Source organism: Nasonia vitripennis (genome assembly GCF_009193385.2).
Source record: "Nasonia vitripennis strain AsymCx chromosome 4 unlocalized genomic scaffold, Nvit_psr_1.1 chr4_random0010, whole genome shotgun sequence".
NCBI classification, from domain to species: Eukaryota; Metazoa; Arthropoda; class Insecta; order Hymenoptera; family Pteromalidae; genus Nasonia; species Nasonia vitripennis.
Genome location: NW_022279646.1, coordinates 1,742,032 through 1,756,542, shown reverse-complemented (window position 1 = coordinate 1,756,542; position 14,511 = coordinate 1,742,032). Strand labels below are relative to the sequence as shown.

The 14,511-nt window shown below is 36.6% G+C and overlaps 1 protein-coding gene across 12 annotated transcripts in view; it reads left to right on the top strand.

Moving 5' to 3' along the window:
• The first annotated feature begins 3,713 nt into the window (after positions 1 to 3,713).
• Positions 3,714 to 14,511, top strand: part of LOC100114017 (alpha-(1,6)-fucosyltransferase) — a 244,389-nt gene continuing 233,591 nt past the window's right edge. For 2 of the 12 annotated variants that reach the window (XM_032602095.1, XM_032602090.1), the window contains exons 1-2: positions 3,714 to 3,751; positions 7,621 to 7,752. The gene's annotated coding sequence lies outside the window, so the exon portion shown is untranslated. Of the gene's footprint in view, positions 4,054 to 4,631; positions 4,694 to 7,620; positions 7,753 to 14,511 lie in introns of all 12 variants that reach the window. The other 10 variants (XM_032602094.1, XM_031930220.2, XM_032602089.1 and 7 more) reach the window with 9 other exon arrangements.

Sequence of the window (14,511 nt, the reverse complement as noted above, 5' to 3'; positions counted from 1 at the left end):
CAGGGTCCCTCTGCCGCAGATTTTCCGATGCTGTAAGGCAGACTAGCTGTGTACGCGCCACTTCGCCGTGGAGCCATTTAAAGCACAATAAGTTTTTTAGTAATAAACAGATACTCAGTAATAACAACTGATACTTTCTTAGACATTTATTTCTATCAAATTTTCTTTAAAGAAAGCCTCAAAAGTAGGCGTCAGAATAGAGTTTTTTGCTGCTTTCAATTCACTGTGATCGGAGAATGCCCAGACCATCGAGGAAATCTGGAAATGAAGGAAAAAGAATTAGGTCATAAAATATTCTGTGATATGGAAAAGTCTGGTATAAAGTTAGGATATTCTGCTAAAACGCCTTTTTATTCCATTCTAAAACCTTACGCCCTTGCGGTGAATGCCAGTGGAAGCATCTCGTGTGCTATGCTCCAAAATTACGCTACGGGGCTTTAGACCCTCTCCCTTATCAGCTAAAAAAGTAAAACCGGGCGTAGAGACTTGGACAGTCGTACACACAAAACATTTCTAATCACCACTCACGCAATGGAAACAAGAGGAAGCACTTTCTGTGCTATAAAAGCGGTCTCTCGTTTGAAATTTTTTCGCGCCTAGCTCTCGATAGCTCATAATCAGCTGAACCAATTAAGTTCGGGCCTGTGCGTCGAAGCACAGCTAGACTCATTTGAAATTAAAATGCAAGAGCTAGGTAACCTGTAAATAGGTTACGTTTCGATCTGCGTTGAGCTATGCACCTCCTATCTTTTCTCAAATCGCAAAGATTTTGCTCATGGAAAATTAGTTTTCGGCGCAAGCCGATCATCAGATTCTGCGGAAATAGTTTATAAATTGCGTCCGCTTCCCCTTTTTCTCGCGCAGCCGTCGCCGACCTCCTTAGCAACGGTTACCCTCACTCATCACCGCGCGGCGCAGCGGCCGCCGCCGCCCTCACTTCCCCTCACGCACTTCTCCGCCTGGCGCAGTGATGGGGGGATTTTCTTTTCCTGACTGGGAAATTGAAAAGTGGAGGAAAATTTTTTGGACCGATTCCCTTGGACTCAGTTTTTTAATTACGTCATTTATCACGTGACTATTTGGCGTGATTTCTAACGTGATAATTCACGTTCAAAATCACGTCAGAAATCACTTATTAAATTAAAGTATTTGTTTTAATTAAACTAAATAATTTTGTTTTTATAAACAATAACGAAAAATATATTTGTCGATGTTCATCCAAACAAATTGATCGCAAAAATGAGAAAAAACTGTCCTTACCCAGGATTGAACCTCGGTCCTTAACTTTATAATCTCTATTATATTTCTGCCTAATGAAAATTCTATGCTACTTTTACCTAAAAATATGTTATATTTATAACTGTGTATAGTTTACACGTATACTTTAAGATAAAAATTAAAAGATCTAAAATATTTTCGAAGTTAAGATTGATATTTATAATCTAAAGTTGATATCATTCTAATTTATAAGAATTAAAACACAAAAAAAATATGTTTACTTGATAAATTAATTTCTTTAATTATACAATAAAATTTTTTCCCATATTTTATCAAATAACAGCTGATAGTCTATACACGTAAATGATATATCTAAAATTTTTATATGATCTGCAAGCCACCATTATTAGGACAGTAAAAATGGCTTTAAGTTTCGGTTAGGGCAGTTTTTTTTTTTCACTTTTTTGCGGTCAATTTATTTTGATTAGCATCAACGAATATATTTTTTGTAATTGTTTAGTAAAAACAAAATAATTTATTTTAATTAAAACAAATACTTCAATTTTATTAGTGATTTTTGACGTTATTTTTAACGTAATTTATCACGCAAAAAATGATGCCAAATAGTCACGTGATAGATCATGTGATTTATCACGTGAGATTCAAGTTATGTGATTAATCGTGTGTGTATACAACGTATGGATAATAATATTAATTAAATATTATTATCCATACGTTGTATACGTAGCTAATAAATTTAATCAATATTTTTCACACTGCACTTGTTGCTAACAACATTTAATTGATATTTTTTAGAAATATCTTTCATTAGGTCTAAGGGGTCATATGATATTTTTTGGTAGAAATAGTGTATATTGTAAATATTTTCAGTAGATATTTTTTGTTTTGTTTTTTGCATGATTTAACCCAGGCCGGACCCCTTAACAATATAACTCTTTTCTAACTTTTGAGTACAGCGCACAGCTGCGCTCTGCCGGTAACCTATATATGTAGGTGCCCCACTGACAGATGGCAGCACTTCCGACATAGGAGTAGAGAGAGAGAGAGAGAGAGAGAGAGAGAGCGAGAGAGAGAGCGGCTCACGCACGCGAGCGCCGTGCTCAGTGATAAGCCGACTGAACAATACATCAACCCCCCCCCCCCCACACTCCAGCCCGCAAATATCTATATACATAAATAAAAAAATACTATTGGATAGATCTGAATTTGCTCAGTCCACCCACGTTATTATTTTAATTTGCCCCGCCTTCGTTTTTATAGGAAACATTAAAATAAAAAATTGAAATATTTACAACTTTGGAATACTTGTATCTCTCTAAGCGAGCATAATAATAGACTTTTAAATATGGCAAAAAATTGCTCAGGGGCTACTTCAATTTGCTCTGTAGCCAAATATTGAAAATATTCAATTATTATTATGTAAAAAATAGAAAAACGATTGCAGATTATTACTCCCTGAATTACGACATTACAGATTTTTCGTTGCAACTGCGTCACTATTCTGCGCATGGTTCGCTGTCGTGCCCAATACGAGAAAACTTTTGAAATACACTCACGTTTATAATAATATAATCGGTTTACTTTGCACATGTCACAATAATAATATTACTAAACCAAGCATGTCCCAATCATATGTTATGATATGTTAGTTTGAGGGATCAATATAATTCTTATATCTCCGTTATTTTATTAAATAAATCGGTAAAAAACCTCTTTTGATAAACACAAAAAAGAACTCATTGATTTACTTTGTACATTTACCTATATTAATATTACTAAACCGAGCGTGTCCCACTCATATGTTATGTAACCCAACAACATACAGTTACATTGAGCGATCAACATAATTCTTATATCTCCGTTATTTTATAAAGTAAATCAGTGAGAATCCTTTGTTTGTACGAGGATAAAAGAACCCATCGATTTACTTTGTATATGTTACAATACTAATGATACTAAAACTTAGAGCATATATGCTAAAAGTAAAGTAAATTGCTTAGTATGTACCTAAAGAAGAATAAAATTACCTATCTTTTTACCACGGAAAATTTATATTATCGTTCGTCCTTTTTTTATTACACACCATAAAGCGCAAATTTTTAAATTGTTTTAACTCGAAAACTAAATTGTGAATCTTTCTAAAAAAATCACGATTATCATATGATTATCATATGATTATTTTCAGCCGGGATGAGATATATTAGTATTCACGTTTTATATTAAAATTTCGGGTAACTAGATTTGGTGCTTAGGGTTCTTGTTTTTTAGGTTTAGATTGAAATTTTCTTATTCATCGGCGCAGCCACCGTAATTCGAACTTTTTCAAATTGATGCAGGGTCGACCAATGGCTGACTTCAGGGGACAAAGCAGATCGCTCTTACTGCGATGCCTCCTGAAGTTGGCATTTGAGCGACCCTACGAATAATCGTGACCCCAGCACTGAGGACCCCAACCCTAGACTTATATTTATAAAGGAATCCAGTAGATCGCGCTTGCGTTTTGCGCCAAGAGGTACTCTACTTACGTAGCATATACGTATATATGTATACTGTTAAATAACTTAATTATAATAATTCTTTTCAATAGTAAAAAGCTGTCACTGAATGTAAAATTTACATTATATTATAATATTATAATATTATAATAATTTTTGTATTTTATTATATTGTATTATTATTATTTTTATAACTGTACCATTTTCCGATTAAGTAAGTTAAGTCAAGATTATTAAGATTGCACTATTTTGCATTCAATAATAGAACTTTTTAATGCAATAGTTATTCTTTTCAAGTATTTAATCTATTTTATAATCAGTTAGTATAATTAATATGACCTTATTTCGTATCAGACTTGAGCCCAGTCTCTTATGTTTGCAATAATATTTCAATAATGTTTGTATCAACTGGAAAAGTTTATCGAACGTACAATTCAATTCATGCCTGACAATTAAACATAGGATGATTTAAATACTGTATTTATTCTGGGGCATTGTTAAATTTATTAATTCTATTTAATTTTGTTCACCTAAATTTTGGCCAAACCTCAAACAGTACTTGGAGCACTGTTTATACAATACCAGAGCTCAATGAAGCTCTTGAATGTTTGTAATAAGTTTATTAAGATACTGTACAAGCAACATTTTTTCATGAAATATGATTAAATATATAAGTAAATGGTACTGTAAAGTATTGTGATAAAAAACTGAGGACTTATAAGTTTAATAAATCATTCTATCGAAATTAGGGGTTGATTAAATTGTTTTTTTAACATTTGTAATTCAAAATACTCCCTGTGATTGCATTGGAAAGCTTTAGCTCCGTCTAGCCCTTAATTCAAAAGACTTTATATTTTATTATAAGATACCAAAGTTTCATCCAAATCTCTTTTCCAGATTCTTTTTGGTCATATAATTTGCTGGTAATTGTGGAGCGAGTTCCAAGCAAAAAAATGGAGGTCATGTTACTGCATTTTTTGCCATACTAGCAAATTTAGATGAGCTCCGCTTGTTTAATTTTTACTTTTTAAGGTTTAGTAGAGCTTTTAGATGCGTGTGCATACATGAACAATTCAAAAGTATTTTCTTTGAGGTTAGAAATTTGTATGCATAAGTTTATTAGGTTATGCCATGCACTGCCTGAAGTTGTAAAATTCTACTTATCAGTAACTGTTTGAATATAATAAAATATCATCTTAATATCTTATTTTATTACAAGTATTATTGCTTCGCTTATGATTCTTATAAAATTTAAAATACAAATTCGTATTTTAAATCTGACCATCAGACAACAAATAAAACTTCTTCAAGATAAAGGGATCGGATGTTTTAGGCAGGATATCTTATTTTTTTAAATATGGATCTTCTTAGATATATTAAGCTTTACATACCCTAACAATTCATCGATATCACTATGTCACCACCAGGCGTGCACTTGCAAAAACATTGTGGTGACAGTTTGTTTTTGCAAAATAAAACAAAAATATAATGTTTGCATACCAAAAATAATTAGTTAATCACTGGTGTGATTTATCATAGTTATAATATACTGTATATTTCATTTTAATAATCATTTTAAAACATGTTTAAATCAATTAAACATACATTTCATAAAGAATCTACCATAAATACTAGCTTTATACCCTAGTGGAAATGGAAATTGTGCCGAAACTGTGCCAGACTGTGCTAAGGTTTGCAACACTGTGCTATATATATACCAATTTGAACATTTGGTAATAGCTTGGCACAGTGTGGAACAGTATGGCACAATTCTAATTTTTCAAATAAAAATATTGTTTTAGCGTTTTGTAGCGTTTAAGTTTTGGTACAGTTTGGCATAATATGGCTCAGTGTGGCACAGTTTTGCACGGTATGGCACAGTTCGGCACAATGTGGCATAGTGTAAGACGGTGTTCTCTACTGAGGCTCTTCCATGTTTATGACAAGTGGCTGATATAAGCTCTCATATAAGTCTTAAATATTATATATGGGTGGTTTTCTGTGAAATCGAAGATATGAAAATTTTAATTTCTGCCTAAACTGTATATATATATATATATATATATGTTCTATATGTTGTACCTGACTAAATACCCCGTGGCGAATTTGCGAAGCTTTAGCTCCCACTCCCCCTAAAGCGGGGTGACCAATCTAGGTGTTACAATTCGGATGGTAACACCTACACTGGCCACCTCACTAACTAATTTTACATTTGAAACAAATTTATTTTATTTGAAAATTTGTTTTAGACAAATCGCGCGATTCATCCAAAACAAATTTTCAAATAAAATAAATTTATTTCTTTTATTAAAAAATTTATTTCAGATAAATTTCAGAAAAAAGTTCGATAAATTAACACGATTAATCAAGCGATTATTCTCGCTATTAATCACTTGATTATTCCCGCTATTAATCACCCAGTAATTTTTCTGAAATAAATAACATGTTGTTGTTGATAGAGGCTCCAAATCAAATAGTTTGTTTTACTCGGGCTATTAATGATAGGCGTTGGTGGAAGGCAGGAGAATAAGAGAATTGGACTTCATATTACAGCTCCCTATTTTAATGTGTTTATCACATATTTCAATATATGTGAAGCATTGAGCTAGATGTTTTCTATATACTTAACATCCAATTCATATCTCGTAATGAACTACTACGCGCTAACTTACTGCTGAAAAAAATTTGTTGTTTATACAGAGTATTAATATTCACAAATTGCTATGGCATACAACGTACCTCGGTTGTTCTATTTGGTACAAAGTGTTATAGATTGGGGTCCATTATTGACTCGTAATGGGTACACACGCCGCTAAAGGTGTAATATCTCTGCTAAAAATCCTTACATGCTAAATCTTGTGCTAAAATTAATGCTTTATCACAAGCTAAGTCACATTAAATCGTCACGTGCATAATAATGTGTTAAAATATATGACTTTTAGGACTCACTTTAACATCTTATAATCACGTACTACAGCACGCGCTTACTATCATATTTTTACGCTACAATAAAGAATAAAAAATTCATAAAAAAACTTTCTCCAGTCGAAATTTGAACCTGGCCCTTTGGTTCCTCAGTCCTTTACTATACCTAGTGAGTCAACGACAGCTCTCGTGTTCTAGTCCGAGGGCTCATAAGACTTCCCGTAGCAAATTTAAGGTCCAGTCTAACACCAAGACTTTTCTTACGTATTTTTGTCACCTGAATCCGAATCGTGAGGGTGGATTGCTGGAAAATGCGCTTAACAATATTTATAAACAATTTAATGTTAAAAAATCGAAAATCTCGGTTTAAACTCGAAAAAAAAATTCTCAAAGCTATTTTGTTAATGTTTATACCGAATACACTTAGTTAGATAGTAAATCCACTAGCCTATTTTTCATTTTTCAATGTGGTCAGCCATAACCTGCTTTACTGACTGAATAAGAAAATAACAATGTTTACAAGACTGGTGGATTTTTACTATCAAACTAAGTGTATTCGGTATGAACATAAATGAAATAGCTTTGAGAATCGTTTTTTTCGAGTTTAAACCGAGATTTTCGATTCTTAAATATTAAATTGTTTATAACTACTGTTAGATGCATTTTCCAGCAATCCATTCTCGCGATTCCGATACAGGGGACAAAAATACGTAAGAAAAGTCTTGGTGCTCGACTGGACCTTAAATTTGCTACGGGAACTATTGTAGGTCCCCGGACTATTATGGACTACTTAATGGTCACATATCCTTAAAATTTTGAGGTGACTACATATAAATTATTTTTTATTGTATTTATGTTGTATTGATTTAATTATATATTAATTCTTTATTACTCTGCAAATATCGTAAGAACATAATTATAGACTGGTACAAATAATGAATGGTAAAATTTTGTGTTCTAGTTTCAGCAACAGTGCTTGTTTATTCGCTAAAAAATTTACCAGGTATGTAGAACATGAATCCTGAAAATCGTGCAGAGGTAAACAAAGATAACCGTTAGCAGCTGCCTATAAGCCTGGTTACAACAAAAAAAGGTATAATATGAATATCAACATTAGAAACTTAAAACTATTTAAACTATTTATGTACACAATGTATCTGTTGCTAAACAATTTTTGCATACGTTTTAACAAGTTACAATTTTTCTGTCATTCATTATTATTATTAATAATTAATTATATATATATATATATATATTTTTTTAAATCTTATTCATTTCTTAATATCTCTCTTGTGAGAGTACTTATTAATATTCAACACTTTCAGTTGATTTGAAAGCGCAGTAAGGCACAGTTAGGCACAGTTAGGCACAGTTTGTCACAGCTTGACATAGTGTCGCTATAGCACATCCTTATTGTTTATAATGAGTAGCTAATAAGTAGTCTTAACCATTATAGTACAAATAATTTGAAGTTTATGAGACTTAAGAGTTCAACTAGCACGCCGGCGACCAGGGTTCGATTCCACCTCGGGTCACTTTTTTTTATTAAATTGTATAAGGGAGGTTCTGCCATATTATGCCAGTTTGAGCCAAACTATGCCATACCATATCAAACTGTGCTCAAAATTTGAAAAAAACTGGAGAAAAATGTTTTTGATTCTAAAAATATAATATTGTGCCTAATTGTACCATACTGTGCTATACCACACTGTGCCAAAGAGTGCCAAATCTTGCGAAATATCCAAATTGGCATGAGCACAATGTGGCACAGTTTGGCATGATCTGGCACAGCTAATTATTTCCACCAGGGATGCATGGACTAAGAACAGTAAGTAAATGTTAAGAAAAACTAAGAAACATTAAGAAAAAATGACAGTGCTTAAAAAAAACTAAGAAAATCTAGGAAAAACTAAGAATATCTAATAAATTTGCCCATTAACGTAGAGTAATTCTTAGAGTTTCTTCAAATTTCTTTACATTTCTTTACATTTATCAATAATCTTTTGTATTTCTTAAAGTTTCTTAGTTTTTCTTAGTAACTTCTGCCAGGGATTCTATAAAAATATATATGGCTACACATATATGTATAATAAATATATATAATACACATAGGACCGGTTTCAAAATTATAGAATAAAATAAAGATGAATCTTCTCTAGTAGATAAGCTAGGCCGGTTCTGGACCACTTACCTACCGTCGGTAAGGTAGATCTCTAACCCAAGTTACCGTACGAGCAGCTGATCCAACTTACCGACCGAGTAATCCAACTTACCGACCGAACAGCTAACCCAAGTTATCGACCGGGCTGATGACCCAAGCTACTGCCCCGGGGAATCCCCGAGGGGGTGTAACTCAAGTTACCTATAGGACCCAAGACTGAGAATCCCAAAGGTGAAAATAAATTCAATACAAAAAAAAATTGAAAAAAAATTTTTATTTATTTAATTTTTTTATAAATTTTTTTTTTTAAGATATTCTCAGAATCTCTTGTATCCTTCTTGTTCAGGTAGAGAGCGTGTGTTGCTGGAGTACTTCTCAGTCAACTTACTTTTCTTCTCATCTGCTTCTTGTCTGTTCTGAGAAGTATCCTTCTTCATATTTTTACAATCAGGAAGTGAAGTATACCTCACGTTGCTCTTCTTTTCTCGATCCATGTCTCTCTCGATGGATGCTGGGAGAATCACAGAGTATTTGTAGGTATCCAATCCATGTAAACGTTGTCCAGGTAACATTTTTTTATCATCTTAACGTTGTGGAGTGCGCATGTGGCTTTGTACACCCCGTTATGATTGGTGCAGATCGTCTCCAACTTTGGCTGGTCCACACAGGGAAAGCCTAATTTTTCGATATCTTGAACTCGGAATTTAAAGCGCTCCAACCACTCACTTTTCACTGGACCAATCACAAGTATTTTCGTGGCGTCTCGTAAAGTTGATCGAAGAATATCTCTGATTTGAGTGTAGAGTAGATTACGCGAAGTCCAAGGTATGCCATGATAGCTGCGCTCGAGCCATGAATTTTCCTTTCTGTACTTGTCCGAGAGTCTGCGCCAGGGAAAGGGTTCCTTGAATAGCCAGACTAGAGTTTCACCTTGTAGAGGCGCTATCGCAAACTCTTTGAGGATGAAGTCGTCCACAGGTTGCTTGAAGCCCTGCATGTCCACCATGATCTCCATCTCGAAGTGACTCAGACAAGTTTCTTCACGTCTCCACTCACAGGATTGTACTGCACAATACGATCGTGAAGTATCAAACAGTAAGCTGACGTTCCAGCTGGGAAATTGTTTCTCGCTTCGAATTCTAGATGAACGTCCACTGGAGCGCTCTTCAACGACTCGTTCTGCTTGGAGCAGTCTATCACAATGAGAGGCAAGTGCGTGATGTAGTCAGTTTTATTCAGTACAGGCTCGGTATGTTTCTCGTAGTACAGTACTGGTATCCAGGCAGATGAAGCTCCACTGGTAAATTGTTGATGAGATTGTTCAGTAAGCCACGTCCTCGTTGTCGTCGCTTCTTTACGATCATTACGCTTCAGAAGTTGACTCACGACTGAGGACGCGACTATAAAAGAGGTCTATTTATAGGCTGAGGCACAGTCGTGATCGAGACAGTGCGCTGCAAACATGGATTTCAAGGAACCAACTGTCAAGCTACCGGTATTGAATTTTGACGATATAGCGCAGCAGGATGTTGGACCTAAGAAGCGACATGGTGAACTACTTCCGAGTAACGTACGAGCTGTATTCTGTGGACCATCCAACTGCGGCAAAACTAACAGTCTACTATCACTCATCACACATCCCAACGGACTGAGATTTGAAAACATCTACATCTATTCCAAATCACTCGATCAGAGAACTCTTGGAATCCATAGATGAAGTGCAGTATTTTGCTTTCAAAGAGCATGACGAATTGATATTTCCTGACAACGCATTACCCAACTCCATCATCGTATTCGATGACATAGCATGCGAGAAGCAGGACAACGTGAGAGCGTTCTTCTGCATGGGTAGACACAAGCAAGTCGATTGTTTCTATCTCTGTCAGTCTTACGCGCATATTCCCAAACATCTCGTGAGAGAGACAACATCAATTTTTTGGCAGCATTCAGACAAGAGGATGTGAATTTGAGACACATCTACAACGATCACGTGAATACCGATATGACATATACGCAATTCAAAGAACTGTGCTCCAAGTGTTGGACAGATGACAAGTATTGATTTCTCGTGATAGATAAAGACAGACCACTCAATGCCGGACGGTACAGAAAGGGCTTCGACTGCTTTGCTATAAATACAAGACCTCTCAATCGAGTAGACAGCAGTTGAGTGTGAACTGTTGAACCATCAACATGTCAGCAGAGTTTCGACGAGAAAAAAATGCTCTTCATCAAATTGCGAGAGCGAGAGAGGCGATCAGACGGAAACATAGACTACTGAAGTATGGTAAAGAGAATACCGCGAGAACTCTGGATGAAACCTTCAAGCCCATCGTCAATCCACTAGAGAAACTCATCAACGTTACGGAGAGCAGTAGCAACGATATCAAGCATGAAATCAAGCGTATGAAGCCTGAATTCGATCGTGATGAACCAATCGAGGATGACGATAAGAGCGTTTCATCGACTGGCAGCCTCGATGATACCTATAAAGTTGACAATGAGAATGATGCGACGCAGATTTATAAGGAAACCGACACATCTTTTGAAACAGCTGAAGAAGATGAAGAAGTTGATCATTCAAAAAATAAAGATGATCGTCAAAGTACATTCATTCTTGATTCAAGATATAGTAAGCATTTGGATAAAATTTATGGAGTGCGCAAGGAGAAAGGGGCATACATGATTGAGAACTCTCCGATACTATTCGATGATCTGCATGTCAAAGTGAATAACAAAAACTCAAGGATTATTGGACTTACTTATATCAAAGCATCCCAATAGATAGTTGATTACTGGCGATGACTTAAAGAATTATCAAGAGATTCTTGAAACGTCTAGCGTACACAAAAAGAAATTCAACCCCAATGAATCTATTCGCGTGCACAATAGTAAGAAATACAGTGAATTCATTGCCCCTCTTTTCACTGTTGTGGATAATTCGAGAAAACGAAAATCTACTTCGACAACAGGCGGACTATTACAACGGCTACCCCCGTATAAAATCGCAAGACGAGATACGAGAATGGATTACGTCTACTGGGATGATCCGAACGAACTCGTGGATAGCCTTCGCCTATTGATGGCTGAGATAAAAGCTGGCAATCCTAGTCACACCAATGAGATTCGTTCTATTATAGAAGAGTTGTACGAGGGAGGCTATATAAACTGAGCACGTACGAAGATTTTAATCATTTCCAATATGAGCGTCGACGTGTTCGGTCACACTCTGGAACAAGCCAATAGCAGACCAGGTCCTCCCGGTATCGGCTTGACAGCAGACGGTCAGTACGATCTGCAAAATAAGAGATTGTGCAACCTTTCGGAGCCTCAGCAGTCGAGCGATGCAGTGAACCTCGACATCTTGCAACGCTCGCTTCATTCTGAAGTACGCAGTGTGTACGAGGTTACAGCTCGCTTGAGAAAGGACCTCGGCGATGCAAAATTAGAGCTACAAATTTTCAAAGACCAGAGTGCAGAGAAAGTGAAGAAAATTGACGTGGCTATCGAGGAATTGTACAACTTATTGTTCACTGGCTCACAATCGAATATCGAGGCAAACGATGACACATCGGGGAATAGTAGAGGAAATTCATAAGCCAGCACGACGCAACTATCCCAGACGAAAGTTTAACGTACGAGGATTGGATGAGACTTGGCAAGCTGATCTCGTGGAGATGCAACCCTACGCTCGAGTGAACAAAGGCTTCAGATACTTGCTGACCATCGTGGATGTATTCTCCAAGTATGCGTGGACTGTCCCAGTCAAGCGAAAATCCGGAGAAGAAGTCACTGTAGCGATGAAGTCTGTACTGCGTCAAGGGCGAGTACCTACAAATTTGCAGAAAGATCGAGGCAAGGAGTTCTACAACAAGAGTTTCCAGAATCTCACGAAGCTCTACAACATCAATCTCTACTCCACATACAGCAATCGCAAAGCTTCGATATGTGAACGCTTCAATCAGACTCTCAAGAACAAGATGTGAATACAGTTCAGTTGACGAGGAAACTACAAGTGGCTCGACATCTTGCCCGATCTCATAGCAAAGTACAACGATACCAAGCATCGAACTATCGGTATAAAACCCAACGAAGTCTCCAGCCATCGAGCCCAAGTTTTGAAACAATTTCGTAAAAAGTCTGGAGTAACGAAGAAAAAGCAGAAGTTCAAGGTTGGCGACAAAGTACGAGTGAGCAACGCCAAGCAAGTGTTCGATAAAGGATACACACCCAACTGGTCCACGGAGATATTCACAGTCAGCCACATGATTCCTAACAATCCAGTGACTTATAAGTTGAAGGACTATCGAGACGAGCCCATAGCTGGTGGTTTCTACGAACAAGAACTCTCGAAGACCAAATATCTCGACGTATACCTCGTGGAGAAAGTCTTGAAGAGACGAGGAAATCAAGTCTACGTCAAGTGGCTGGGGTTCGACAGCACTCACAACAGCTGGACTGACAAATCATCGGTGTAAAAAAAGGACTGAAATAAAGAATTTTTTTTTAAACTTATAATATGATAGTGTTATTTCTAATCCTAAATTTTTTAGAGATGGTGAGAGCCCTAACCTTCGTTCTCACCTATAAGGTACTTCCAGTTCAACGTCACTAATGAGTCTCTTACAACGAGTGGTGAGATGCGCACGCACGATTCGTATACCTCTCCGTTTATCTCTTTTTTTTATTTTTAAAAAACAATACATAAAACTTTTTTTTTATTGAATATCACTAAATAATACAGTTTATTGAATATTAATCACTAAATTCAATGTTATTGTGATCGGTGTTTTTAACAAATAACTTGTAAGCTGGAACTCCCCCTCTGCAATGCTCAGTTTCTCGAGGTAGGAGGCGAACTTCTCCAGACTGGATGCCATGAAGCGGTAAGAGTCGATGAATCGGAAGTTGAATTCCGTACCCTCGACAAACATGGAGAAGGAGATGTATCGCTCCTTGGTCTGTGGTATGAGCGACACTCGACCCTTGAATCAGGTTGCTATCTCCTTGATAAAGAAATGAGAGTCGTAGCCGCTGAGGTTGTGGAATATCACGGGTATGGTTCTCGAGTCGTTGTAGTTGATATTGCACTTATTGTGCGCTGGACCTCTGTACCTGAAACACATACTCACAGAACAATGTGAGGTTAGAAATAATCAAATTGTGATGACATAATTCAGTATACATACCTTCCCGTGAGGTGACAATGATCCTTGACCTTCATGTCCTCAGCTGAGAATGGCTTCGGACAGATGTGGCAGACTCTAGCTCTCTCAAACTCTTCTCTCTCCGAAGCTGTGAGAGCATTCATAGATTTGGGGTTCTTGTATATCTCTTTCAATTCTACAGTCAAAGCTTGCAGGCTCTTGACGAACCACTCGGCTGAACTTTGCGAGCCTTCGTCTATCTGTACTCGGAGCGAGAATCGTCGAAACTACATCTGAGGTAGTAGCCGACACTGAATGGCTCGTGCTGCCGGTACGCACGCTCGTTGTCGTCGTCGACAGGTCGCAACAGGCACTCGAAGTCGGCGTAGACGACCAGAGGCACTCGCTCTCTGTGCCCAAAGTTCTTGAGCTTGAGGATGTTGTCGTGTTTCGTGGGTAATTCCACTTTGCACTGATTGACTTGTGCGCAGTCGACCTCGTGAGCCCGCAGTTTTAATTGATTACGAAAGTAATGGAGACACCT